This window comes from Bos javanicus, chromosome 24 (assembly GCF_032452875.1).
Source record: "Bos javanicus breed banteng chromosome 24, ARS-OSU_banteng_1.0, whole genome shotgun sequence".
NCBI lineage: Eukaryota > Metazoa > Chordata > Mammalia > Artiodactyla > Bovidae > Bos > Bos javanicus.
Window position 1 is genome coordinate 55,734,669 of NC_083891.1, and position 12,291 is coordinate 55,746,959.

Sequence of the window (12,291 nt, forward strand, 5' to 3'; positions counted from 1 at the left end):
ATTGGCTGAAGTTGACTTACTCTAGATGCTTTGTTTACTTAGCTAACAAAAAGGCAGCTTGGAATTAAAAAAGGAAACGTGCCAAGCAATTAATCCATAACTTGGTTGAAATGCTTTGGGGATTTTCTAACATTTCTTTTATTGAATTTTTGTTTAAGTGCAGTATCCTTTTTTCCTCTGAAATTTCATTCTGGAGTTCTTTATTACATGCCATTTCTGCAGGAGGCACATTGAGCCTTTGGGACCTTCTGGGTAAATACCACGTGTTTTAAAATATTTATCAATAATGAAGCTACTTGCTCACACCTTCCCTGAAAATGCCAGGCTGTGAAGCCAAGTCACTGCACACGTTTTAAAGAGATATCAAAATGCACATGCCATAAACTTTTTTGTTACAAGGCACTTTTCTTTTGAATAACATCCTGAAACAATGCTCAAAACACACACACAAGAAACCCTGCAGTTAGAAGGATGAAATATAACTAAATCTATTGACCCTAAATACAGAAATTCTTTAAATGTTAGCAGTATAACAGTATGGAAATCTCTCTATAGAGAGATAGCAGTAGTCATCTATTAAGCATATATCCGTGTGTGTGTGTGTGTGTGTGTGTGTGTGTGCGCGCGCGCGCGCTCAGATGGGTCTCACTTATTGTGACCCTACGGACAATAGCCTGCCAGTCTCCTCTGACCATGGGATTTTCCAGGCTAGAAAACAGGCTGGTTGTCATTTCCTCCTCCAAGGGATCTTCCTGACCCAGGGAAGTTCAAGTAACACTTCTTAATTTTCTTAAGTGAGCTCTATCTTTTGGTTTGGTTGATTGTTTGCCGAAACCTATAAATCTGTTCTTAACCAGCTGCACACAAACAAAAACTTATTGCATAGTTTTTCCTTGAACTCCTTGCCATCCAAAGAGTATACAACAGAAGTTTGATTGTAAAAAATAATATTCATACTGTATTGCCCGAAGAGGATATATTCTATCAATTTCTCTAGATGGTCTAAATTTGCCCTTACTTCAAGCCAAACTATCAGAAAACTGCATCCTTGGTTACATTTATTTGCATCCTAAAACAGTGTTTATTAAATTTTGCTTTGGCATTATACCAAAGTTTGCTTTGCCAATACAAATAGAAACGTCAATGAAACAATGGAACGAGGAGACAATAAGCAAAACTCACCACTGTTTTTATTATATTTATTGAGGTTGATGTTGAAAATGTGATCTAACCATGTCATCCTGTTTCTTAGGTTTCAGAAATGCTGTGCGTGTGTGCGTGCTCAGTCACTTCGGTCACGTCCAACTCTTTGCGACCCTGTGGACTGGAGCCTGCCAGGCTCCTCAGTCCATGCGATTCTCCAGGCAAGAATACTGGAGTGGGTTGCCATGCAAGTTCAAGAGTTAGAACATGAAATCATAACATGAAACCTGAGGGCTGACAGAACCCATCCCTCAGTCTGATGCTTGAATGTGGAGCCTGAAGCTCTGAGCGCACTCTAAGGGCTACAGAAACTGCTGGATTCCAAGTTCATGCCCAGGACCCCCTGGAGGGGCAGAGTGTTGGGGGCAGTGGGGAACAGAAGCATCCTGCATTCTCATACTCGAGTCCTGATCTTGCTGTGTCCTCTAGACTGCTTGTTTGCTGGTCCAGAAGTAAACCAACTTGAAAGCCATCTCAAGCATGAAGGACATCCTTTTCGTGCTAGCTTAGACCTTGCAGCAGACACTGCCAGTGGCCCCGACACACCATTCTGCTACCTGCCGCCCCTCCCACCTTGACACCTGCAGCTCTGCCCGAGCACTCTCAGATGCACCGAGCTGGCCAGAAGTGCCGGAATCTGGACCCTTTCTTCTCTATTTTTCCATAACTCATCAACATATGCAAAGATGTGATTACAATAGATATCATTTTCTTCACAAACGTTCTTCTCACATATTTTTATTTCTATTGGGGTATCTTTAAAGGTTTATTTAAAAAGTAGTGCATACTCTGTGGTTCTCCAGGGGAAGGGATATGAGGAAGGGAAGATTTGGGAGTTTGGGGTTAGCAGATGCCAACTATTATATATAAAATGGATAAACAACAAGGTCCTGCTTGTATAGCACAGAGAACTCTATTCAGTATTCTGTATTAAACTGAATGGAAAAGAATACAAAAAAAAAATATATATATATATATAAAGAAATGAACACAACTTTGGAAATCAACTATACTTCAATAAAATGAATTTTTTAAACTATAGTTTATTCTCATTACAAATAATTTCAGAAAATGACAAAAATTATCAAATAAAATCTATCACATAGACCTGATTTTTAATATTTTGGCATATATCACCTAACATTTGTCTCTTTGTGTATAAGATTTCTTGTCTTTTTTGTGATTCAGTCATTATTTTTTTTTAATTTCTATTACTTAAAAATGTTTTTTTCTTAGCTGCTCTATGAAGCTTGCAGGATTTTAGTTTTCCAGTCAGGAATCGAACCTGAGCTCCCTGCAGAAGAAGATGGATTCTTCACTGCTGGGCCACCAGGGAAGTCCCCCTCATTTTATTTTATTCTTCAAACCACTTTATTGAACACTTACTGGTCTTAATATAAAGATGAATTCACACTGTCTATGCAAGCTGTTTCTTTTTGTATCTTTTTACTTTGTGGAAATCTTTCCATTTGATCAAAGGTAGATCTACCTAAGCAGTGCAAAGACTGCATGGTACTTCATTGTACAGATACAGTATGATATTTTAAGTATATTCTTTTTTGATGGTTATTTGAGCTTGTATTTTCTGCAATTAAAATAATGGTTTCTGTTTCATACATCTATAATGTTCATAGGAAAATCGTCATTTAAATGAGTAGATGAAAGAGTGCCTTTGCCTGATTATCATTGTGAATGACTGCACAATTTACCTTCCCCAATCGAAAGGATTGTTTATTTTCTGACACCTTCACCAATAAGGGACTGATTTTTTTCCATCTTGCACAATATGAAATCTCAACATTTTACTACATATTTGTTTATTCATTTGTGGGAACTTTAGTGCAAATTTTTGTGTGGATTTCTCAGTTATATCCTTTCCTCCATTTTTTCCTTGGGGCTTTCATTTTTTTTTTTTTTTTTGATGTGACAGACTTCAATATATTTTAAAAAATTGAAAGATCCTTTTTACATGCATGCTTCAATATACTTTACCTTGTCATTTTTTGTTTGTAAATGGTATTTTAAATTGATGTATAGTTGATTTACAATATTTTATTAAGTTCAGGTGTACAATATAGTGATTCAAAATTGTTATAGATTATACTCCATTGAAAGTTATTATAGAATATTGGTAATATTCCCTATGCTGTGCAATATATCCTCACAGCTTGTGTATTTTATACATAGAAGTTTATATCACTGACTCTCCTACCCATCTTGCCCCACCCCCTCCTTCTCCATTGGTACCACTAGTTGATCCTCTGTGTCTGTGAGTCGGTCTCTGTTTTGTTATATTCATTTGCTTTATTTTTTTAAGATTCCACATATAAGTGATAACATACAGTGTTTTGTCTTCCTTTGTCTAACTTATTTCACTGAGCACAATACCCTCTATGTCTAACCATGTTGTTGCAAATAGTAAAATTTCACTCTTTTTTATGACTGGGTAGTATTCCATTGTGTATATGTCCCACATTTTTGTTATCCATTCATCTGTTGATGGACACTTAGGTTGCTTCCATATATCAATTATTGTAGATATTTTTGATCATTTAAGATTCTGTTTCTCATACTTTAATTTTTTCTTTGTTTTGTTATAACCGTATATGGTCTAATTTATCAACCTTTTCTTTTTATGATTTATATCTTGGGTATCAGGTATCAGTTCAGTTCAGTTTAGTCGCTCAGTCGTGTCAGACTCTTTGTGACCCCATGAATCGCAGCACGCCAGGCCTCCCTGTACATCACCAACTCTCGGAGTTCACTCAGACTCACATCCATCGAATCAGTGATGCCATCCAGCCATCTCATCCTCTGTTGTCCCCTTCTACTCCTGCCCCCAATCCCTCCCAGCATCAGAGTCTTTTCCAATGAGTCAACTCTTCCCATGAGGTGGCCAAAGTACTGGAGTTTCAGCTTCAGCATCATTCCCTCCAAAGAAATCCCAGGGCTGATCTCCTTCAGAATGGACTGTTTGGATCTCCTTGCAGTCCAAGGGACTCTCAAGAGTCTTCTCCAACACCACACTTCAAAAGCATCAATTCTTCCCCACTCAGCCTTCTTCACAGTCCAACTCTCACATCCATACATGACCACAGGAAAAACCATAGCCTTGACTAGATGGACCTTTGTTGGCAAAGTAATGTCTCTGCTTTTCAATATGCTATCTAGGTTGGTCATAACTTTCCTTCCAAGGAGTAAGCGTCTTTTAATTTCATGGCTGCAGTCACCATCTGTAGTGATTTTGGAGCCCAGGAAAATAAAGTCTGACACTGTTTCCACTGTTTCCCCATCTATTTGCCATGAACTGATGGGACCAGATGCCATGATCTTCGTTTTCTGAATGTTGAGCTTTAAGCCAACTTTTTCACTCTCCACTTTCACTTTCATCAAGAGGCTTTTGAGTTCCTCTTCACTTTCTGCCATAAGGGTGGTGTCATCTGCATATCTGAGGTTATTGATATTTCTCCCAGCAATCTTGATTCCAGCTTGTGCTTCTTCCAGTCCAGCATTTCTCATGATGTACTCTGCATATAAGTTAAATAAGCAGGGTGACAATATACAGCCTTGACGAACTCCTTTTCCTATATGGAACCAGTCTGTTGTTCCATGTCCAGTTCTAACTGTTGCTTCCTGACCTGCATACAGATTTCTCAAGAGGGTATCAGGTATAGAAAGACCTTTTCTACCTCAATATTACTAAAATATTATCTTAAATTTTACTCTAGTTATTTCACAGTTTCATTTTTATACTGAAAATCTTTAACCTAACTAGAATTTCATTTAGGTTAAAAAATACGTGAATTAGAAATGTAACCTTTTCAAGAGAATCTAATTTAAATAAGGGAAAGAGAAGGTGGGATGAATAGAGAGAGTAGCAAGGAAACACACACTCTACTATATGTAGAATAGACAGCCAGTGGGAGCTTGCTGTATGACTCAGGGAACTCAAAGCAGGCTCTGAGACAACCAGGAGGAGTGGGATGTGGTGGGAATTGGCAGGGCGGGGGCGGGGGTGGAGATTCAAGAGGGAGGGAACATATGTATACCTACGGCTGATTCATGTTGATATATGGCAGAAACCAGCACAATATTGTAAAGCAAGTATCCTTCAATTAAAAATAAATAAATTTTTTAATTTTTAGCAATTTTAATAACTTAGTCTATTGTTTCAATGTCAGTTACTGAAAGCATCATTTCCCCCTTGATTTGAAATACCACCTTTATTATATAATAATTTCTGTAGTCTGTTTCTGAAGTTTTTACCATGTTTGTTTTTTTAATTTTTATTCCTTTTTTTTTTTTTTTTTTGGCCACAAGACATGTGGGATCCTAGCTCCCTGACCAGGGTTCAAACCCATACCTGTGTTCAAACCCGTATGCTGTGTTGGAAGCACAGAGTCTTAACCACTGGACCACCAGGCAAGTCCCAGTTTATCATGTTTTATTAAACATAGATCTTAATGGCCTTATTCCTGACACCACTCTCAATCCCTCTTCTTAAAGTCATCTAGTACATTTGCACGGATTTTTTTTAAAGACTATTGGGTCACCTGAAGAATTCTCCCTTCTCATCTGCTACATGCAATTGTTTTTAGTTAAACGTATCCTCTTAGTTCTAATGAGTCATATAGGAGGTCTCACCTGTCAAGTTCAAGAATAGCATTAAATCACACTGGTCTTGATCACATACAGTGGAGACACTGTTTTCCAGGCCTTTGTTTTACAACTTCTGTCTGATCTTTTTCTTTTGGTTTTTCTGTCCCTCATTTTTCCTCCTCGTCTACTGGACCTAAACCCACCCACTGCCTCCCACAGGCATGTGCGTTCTCATTACCGGGCTCCTTTCTTACGTATTTCTCCCCTCTTCCACTCTTCTTCCAAAATCCAAGCACACAGCCCCAGTTAAAAGCAAATAGTGAAAAAGGCATTTAGGAAGGACGCCGACTCATTTCACATTCATCAGGAGCTGAAACTGCCCTGGGAAGCATCTATGTCTGTCCTCCCAGTTCACAGACAAGAACCCTGCACACCAGCTATGACAATATCCTGCTCAGTTTGACCTGATCAGTCCTGGAAGTGAGGTCTCCCCGCCCTCAGACCAGGGCTCTGAGTCCCAGTCCTGAGAGTCCCTCCACTGAGAGTTAGAAGGATTGGAGTTACCTTCCCTGGAAGCAAGCTTTGCCGAAGCCCTCCACAGGCAAGAACACGACGTCTATTTATTACAGACCTTAAAAGCCAATGAGCACAAGGAGTCAACACATTACTGTATTTAAGAAGCTAGCACCCTCAACTTCCCTTCACATAGGCACTTTAGTGACTCTCCCTTATGGATGGAAGAAACAGTAGACTGAAACCAGAGGGTCAGAGACAGACACCTGTGAACTACTCCGTATAGTTACCAAGAGATTAGCTAACGTGTATGGGGCATTATGTGTTGATCACAGTCATGCATTATTTCTCTTGATTCTCCCAACAGCCCTGTATAGCAGGCTCCTGTTAGCTTTGTTTCACAAAAAGGAAGAGCCAGCTCAGTGAGGTGTAGGCACCTGCCCCCAAATCCCATGAAGACAAAGTGGCAGAAGGGGCCCTTGGTCCCAGGCAGCAGGACTCCTGAGCACTCCATCCACCGCCTCTAAGACAGGGGTCCGCAGCCTCCTGGATCCAGTGCCTGATGACCTGAGGTGGAGCCGATGTAATGACACTAGAAATAAAGTGCACAATACATGTAGTGTGCTTGAGTCATCCCGAAACCATCTCCCCACCCTGGTCTGTAGAAAAACTGTCTTCCACGGAACTGGTCCCTCGTGCCAAAAAGGTCGGGGACCAATGCTCTGAGGCCTGGAGGGATGGCCAAGCCTCCAAGCTTTGGCGTCAGCCTTCCTGGGTCCAAATCTCAACCCTGCTAACCATGCAGACACTGGTGCGTGTCTCAATCTTGCTAAACCCCGGTTTCCCCATCTGTAAAGGGAATGACAGTCTTCCCCCATACGATTGTCATGAGAATTAAATGATTTTAGTGCCTGCCGATCAATGGGGAAATAATGGTCACATAGGAAAGAGTATGCCTGACTACTTGAATGCTAATAGCCCCAGGGCACTGAGACGCCCCGAGAGCACACTGGTATACCCCGCTGGTATTCAGACCCATTCAGGAGGTTGGAGTAGCTTCTAAAGCACCAGACTGAATTGAAAATGAGCAACCAGAGAGCCACACTCCCCCATGAACCCCTGGCAAAGAGAAGAGTGTCAGGGATGTGGTATATCTGTGAGATCCACAGGCAGTTTTGTTGGCTGTGATGGCAGATTTAACATCTTGCAGAAGCACTTGGGTGAACCGCCCCCCCCCCCCGCCAAGCACAGGGAAGAACTGCTGTACCCTGAACAAAAATCATTTTCTTCTGACTTAAAGTCTCCATACAGGAGAAAAAAAGTGATAAGCTGAATCTCCTTGAGGAGGCCTCTGAGCTCTCCTGGCACTAAGAAGGACCCAGAAAGAGTCTTTAGGCCAATCACTACAATTTTCTGATCTGTCTGTTGCTGATTGCCCAGGTAGTTTGAATTTGCATCATTAACGTTCCTCAAGATACATTGTCATCTTAGAATGCAGGGAGAAGAAATCATACATGTGCATTCTAACAATACAATCATGGAAGCAATTTATTTTGAACATTACTTCGGAGTGAGGCCTTTATGAAACCAGAGATTTAATAAATACATGGATATGAGACTGCATTTTTCACTTAGGTTCATCAAACACAGAGAGATTTCCCATTATGGAGAGAGAGAGAGTTTGGAATCGGGCTCAGGTTTTCCCTGCAGAGATTAAAAAGACAGATGGCAAGGTGCTGTGCTCAGAAAGAAGGCTTTTATAATCAAAGAATTAGAATTTATTCTTCATTTTGGCATTTAGGTTCAGCCCTCTACACACCAGGTCCACTTATATGCTACCAAAAGATTCTATTCTTTCAATTTCCTGAGGACCATCAAGCCAACATTACCTGTTCTGTGAGTCTCCAGATAGGCACACTTAAGGAAATTTAAAAATCTATTTCAATAGTGTCTAATTCCACTGTGTAGATGTATGCATATAGGTATATACACAGTCAGTAAATGGCATTTCCTCCACGATGATGATCACTATCGATGTAGCCCTAGAGCCTTATATACATTACTATCTTTAACCATCTTGACAGCTTTATGGGGTGTCTCATCCAGATGTTGCAGGTCACTTGTCCGCTTGCACTGTTCTGTTTTAGCCCTAAAGCAATCTTGATATGAAACCAGCCTTTTCACTGGTTCCCACAAGACATCCAACCGCATCCAGTATGCTATGGTTTTACTTTTGATTTAAGTATCATAGGATCTTGGCAAGGAATCACAACCCACAAGATTGTCCTTTATAAAAATCAGGGAGGTAGACATGCCCTCTTCCTGGGTTGGCAGAATGTTCTAAGGATTCATTTGATATGATTAACAGAAGTAATACGAGATGAGATTCTCACGTGACTTTTTATTTGAAGACCACATTTCCATTTTAATGAACGCATGTATTAGTGAAGCTAATCACAAAGAAAATTCCTGTTTGGAAGTAAGTAGCCTTTTGCAATTTCATTGGTCAGTTACACTGAGTACCCGCTGTGATTCAGTCTTTATGGAACCAGAGAAAGACACTGTCCCTGGCCACCAGAAGCTCAAAATCTGGTTAGGGAGATATCATAAATAATGCCCAAAATGTTCAGGGGTTATGCAATAATAAAACAAGTTTATCAGGAGGTGGAACACATGGATGTTTTGAAAGATTCTTTACCAGAACTGCAAAAAGATCATAAGAGGAGGAATTCCTACTGTGGAAATGAATGAGGGTAGAGCTTGGTGGTGGGAGGAATTAGAATGGACAGAGAAGTGGGTGGGCAGGGGAGATAGGCAGGCTCGCCTGGGTAGACAGGGGGTCAGGCACACATGATGTTCATCTCAGGGACCAGAAAAGGCTAAAAAGTGGGAAAACTTGGGAACTTGGGCAGAGAAACATAAACCAGTAGATGGATCATTAATGCTCCTCCCAACTCTCCCAGAGCATTGGCATCAAAGATTCTGAATCCTGTATAAATTCACTAATAAGACATATGATGTCATCAAAAGGTATCTTGTCCACATTCTCCCACCTCGAGCCTCCCCTGCTTTGCTGTGCCCTTTGGTACACAGTTCAGAAGTGACATAACCCTGAAGGAGGCTGTTTCTGGCTTCAGCTCACAAATCCAGCTTTCACACCTGAATGATGCCCAGATGAGATAAAGGTGGCAAGGCTCTTCGAAGCCACGTTACTTGTCCACACAGTCGGTCAAAAGTATATAACGGGCATGTACTTTGTGCCAAACCCCAATAATAACACCAAAAAGCACTGTCATATGGTATCATTTCAGACGCCGTCCTGAGAACTGGAATGGATCGTGGCTTCTCCACACCTGGTCAATTCTTCTCAAGAAAGGAAAAAGATATTAAGGCACTTGTGGGTTGAATAGGGTGATCCAAAACTATGTTGACTAACCCCCATGTCTTAGTCTGTTTGGGCTTCTTTAACAAAATATCGTAGACCAGGTGACTTATATAAACAACAGAAATTTATTTCTTACAGTTTCAGAGCCTGAGAAGTCCAAGGTCAAGGTGCCAGCAGAAGCGGTATCTGGTGAGAGCCTTCTGCTCGGTTCATAGATGTATTCTCTCTGGGTCCTCTGGAGACTGGAAGACTCTGAATTCTCTTCTGTAAGAGTGCATGTGCTCAGCTGTGTCCGCCTCTTTGCTAACCCACGGACTGTAGCCTGCCAGGCTCCTCTGTCCTTGGAATTTTTCAGGCAAGAATACTGGAACAGGTTGCCATTTCCTCTTCCAGGGGATCTTCCTGATCCTGGGGTCAAACCCCCATCTCTTGCATTTTCTGCCTTGGCAGGAAGATTCTTTATGACTGAGCCACCTGGGAAACCCCTCCATAAGGGCACAAATCCCATTTTTGAGGGCTCCACTTTCATGACCTAATCACCTCCCAAGACCCCCACTTCCAAATACTATCACATTGGGGATTAGATTTTGACACACGAATTTTTTGATGTGGCTACAAAAATTCAGTTGTTGGCACCTCAGCACCTCAGCATGTGATGTGATCTAGAAATACGGTCTTTACGGATATGACAAAGTTCAGATGAAATCATGAAGGTGGGCCCTCAGTCAATACGACCAGTGCTCTTATAAAAAGGGGAAATATGTGCTGAGGCAGATACACACAGAGAGAAAAATGAAGTGAAGACACTCGAGGAGAAGACAGCCACGGAACTGGAGAGCTGCCTCTACACAGCAATGGATACCCGAGGCTTCCAGAAGCTAGGAGAGAGGCAGAGAACAGAGCCTCCCTGGGACCCTCAGAGGAAGCAGCCCTGCCAACACCTTGGCTTCAGACTTCAGACCCCCCAGAACCGTGAGACAATGCATTTCTGTTGTCCTAAACCACCCAGCGTGTAACACTTTGTTACAGCGGCCCTAGGAAACGAATACAGCACTTGTTTTAAATCCCTTCTGAAATCGTTTATGGATGCTAGAGTGAATGACTGTGCATGTGTGAGTCAACCTTTAGCTGTTTTAATGCTATGAGTCCTTCTTTTTTGGAAATATGCCAATAATCAAATATGCCGGGGTTTTTTTACATTACTGGGTTAAATTTCACTCTTGTTCCCAACAGCAAAGAACATTTCCTTATTTTTACCTCCCATTACTACCGGGAGAGGAAAAAAGAAAAAAAAAACAGAGTTCTTCTGTAAGTCATTATACTCTGCAGATATTTAGTATCAGGCTGATTACTGAATAAAAAGATCTGGTTACCGTCACATCTAATCCGCCAAAACTGAATTATATCCACTACATGGCTTTCTCCTCCGTTTCCTCTAATTTCCCCCATTCAACCACCTTTGACTGCTTTCCAGTTTCTAGCAAATGCTGCTGAGGCTTCAGCTATTTTCTTTAGATTATATAATTTTCCAGAAAACTCAGAAGTTGATCTGCTTAACAATGTATTCATTTTTCCTCTGAAGAATGGTATTATTTTCCATCTCTAAGAAAGTGAGCTTTGTAATATTTCCTCTCCAATTTAAAAGGAAGCATTAGCCAGCCTGCATTGAATATTTTAAAAAAATAAAAAAATCTGAATGCTACTCTGATTCTCACCAAAGTGAAATATTTTCTCCATGTAACCAGAAATAGTGATGGAAAAATCTTTTCCTCTCACACAATATTTGAGCATAATTGGTAAAAGCCTTCAATTATGGAGAAAGTCTCATAAGAACTAGTCTTTCTCTCAACAAAAACTCTAATCCATTCGGATTTATGTGACTCTATTAGCTGAACCCTTTCTATTAATAATATGAAATGCTTTTTTAAAGTTTGCATATAGTATCTCCGATGAATGTCCCCAGCCATTTCCCCTGTTCATCAGAAAATTTAGACGTAATAACATTTTGCACTGTGGTGCTGTTTTATGGGGGGCAGGGGGTGGGCTTCCCAGGTGGCTCAGTGGTAAAGAATCCCTTTGCAGGGCAGGAGACGCAGGAGACACAGGTTCAATCCTTGGGTTGGGAAGATTCCCCGGAGGAGAAAATGGCAACCCAGTCCACTGTTCTTGCCTGGAGAATCCCATGGACAGAGGAGCCTGGTGGGCTACAGTCCATGGGGTCGCAGAGAGCTGGATATGACTGAGTGACTGAGCACCAGCTGTTTTACAGAAACACTACAAGACTAGCAAATTACAATCATACCCTACAAACTGAGGCTAAGATTGCTCATTAACATAGATGAACTGATGAGATTAATTAGTTTAAATAATTGGGCATTACAAAAATGAATGATTAAATTCAAAACCATGTTAAAGATAAGTTATCCCTTTTTCATGTTTAATAAAGAGAACACTGAATAATACTTAACAGACTATAAACACTAAGACCCTCAGTTTGAAGGAATTGGTGGCAGGGTTATTGGGCAAGCTATAGGACTGAGTATTAATTCTTACACTATTTTCCTGTAAGTTCGTGGGCAAATAACCTCATC